Consider the following 2,186-nt stretch of genomic DNA (forward strand, 5'->3'; position numbering starts at 1 on the left):
GTAAGAGGGCCCTGGTCCTTCCTTTTATAGGCGTAAGGAGAGGATCCAGGTATACAATGGGGGGTGTAGCAGAGTGCTAACGTGTCTAGCGGAGGAGAGCTAGCGCCCTAAGTACATGCCATCGTGGCAGCCGGAGAGGTTTTGGCACCCGATTCGTGTGGTGTCGTGGCCGTCGGAGGAGCGCTGGAGCCTGGCGGAAGGACAGCTGTCGGAGCTGTCGAGTCCTTGCTGACGTCCTCTTGATTCCGTAAGGGGGCTGAGAGCCGCCGTCGTCATAGAGCGTGCGGGGCGCCATCATTGCTTGTCTGGCGGAGCGAGCCAGATGGGACGCCGGTCTTGTTTCCCGTAGCCTGAGTCAGCTTGGGTTAGGGTAATGATGGCACCTCCTGTTGACGTGGTCGGTCTGTGCCCTAGGTTGGGCGATGTGGAGGCTCCTCCGAGGTCGAGGTCGAGTCTGTCTTCCGAGGCCGAGGTCGAGTCCGAGCCCCTGGGTCGGGCGAGGCGGAGACCGTCGGCTGAGGCCAGTGCTGAGTCCGAGCCCTGGGGTCGGGCGAAACGGAGTTCGTCGTCTTCCGGGGCTGAGCCCGAGTCCGAGCCCTGGGTCGGGCGGAGCGGAGTTCGCCGTCTTCCGGGGCTGAGCCCGAGTCCGAGCCCTGGGTCGGGCAGAGCGGAGTTCGCCGTCGTCCGGGGCTGAGCCCAAGTCCGAGCCCTGGGTCGGGCGGAGCGGAGTTCCCTATGGTGCCTGAGGCCGGGCCTGGCTGCCTGTCAGCCTCACTCTGTCGAGTGGCACAACAGTCGGAGCGGCGCAGGCGGCGCTGTCCTTCTGTCAGGCCGGTCAGTGGAGTGGTGAAGTGACTGCGGTCACTTCGGCTCTGTCGACTGAAGGGCGCGCATCAGGATAAAGGTGTCAGGCCACCTTTGCATTAAATGCCCCTGCGATTTGGTCGGTTGGCGTGGCGATTTGGCCAGGGTTGCTTCTTGGCGAAGACTGGGCCTCGGGCGAGCCAGAAGTATGTTCGTCGCTGGAGGGGGGCCTCGGGCGAGACGTAGATCCTCCGGGGTCGGCTGCCCTTGCCCGAGGCTGGGCTCGGGCGAGGCGTGATCGAGTCCCTCGAATGGACAGATCCCTGACTTAGTCGCACCCATCAGGCCTTTGCAGCTTTGTGCTGATGGGGGTTACCAGCTGAGAATTAGGAGTCTTGAGGGTACCCCTAATTATGGTCCCCGACAGTAGCCCCCGAGCCTCGAAGGGAGTGTTAACACTCGCTTGGAGGCTTTTGTCGCACTTTTTTGCAAGGGGACCAGCCTTTCTCGGTTGCGTTTTGTTCCGGTGGGTGCGCGCGAGCGCACCCGCCGGGTGTAGCCCCCGAGGCCTCGGAGGAGTGGTTTGACTCCTCCGAGGTCTTAATGCCTCGCGCAATGCTTCGGCTGGTCTGGTCGTTCCCTCATGCGAGCTGGTCGTAGCCCAGGTGCACGGTCGGGTCCCAAGTTCTCGGGCTGGTATGTTGACGTTGTCAACGGGTTGGCCGGAGCCGGGTTTGCGAGAGCAGCCCCCGAGCCTCTGCACAGGGCGAGAGGACGGTCAAGGACAGACTCGACTTTTTTACATACGCCCCTGCGTCGCCTTTCCACAATGAGGGGGGGGGAGGGGGGAAAGCGTCATGTTGCCCTCGGAGGGCGCCGAACATGGTGTCTCCGGTGAGCTGCTGGCGGGTAATCCGAGTGGACGGGTGCCCCATTTGTTAGGGGTCGGCTAGAGGCCCGGAGGCGCGCTCAAAAGTACCTGCGGGTGATCTGTCGGACCCGGTCCCCTTTCGATGGGGTCTGAGGGCTCGATGCCTCCCTCTGATGGGATTCTGTTACAAGATCGTTCCCGCTGGTCTCGGAAATGTCCTAGGGTACCTCGGGAGCATAGCCCGAGCCTTGGTTATGTATCGAACGTACCCAGGGTCATCCCTCGCTCTGTGTTTGAGGCGGCTGTGAACCCTTCAAGGGCCAGCCTACGAACCCCTGATCAGTAGTGGGCGCGGAGCCCGAGTAGCCTGAGGCAGCCGTTGAACCCTTCCGAGGGGCCGGCCTTCGAACCTCTGACCAGTAGTGGGTGTGGGGCCCACGCGCTCTGAGGCGGCTGTTAAACCCCTCCGAGGGGCCAGCCTTTGAACCTCTGATCAGTAGGGAGGCTCGGA

This window comes from Zea mays, chromosome 3 (genome assembly GCF_902167145.1).
Source record: "Zea mays cultivar B73 chromosome 3, Zm-B73-REFERENCE-NAM-5.0, whole genome shotgun sequence".
Taxonomy (NCBI): domain Eukaryota; kingdom Viridiplantae; phylum Streptophyta; class Magnoliopsida; order Poales; family Poaceae; genus Zea; species Zea mays.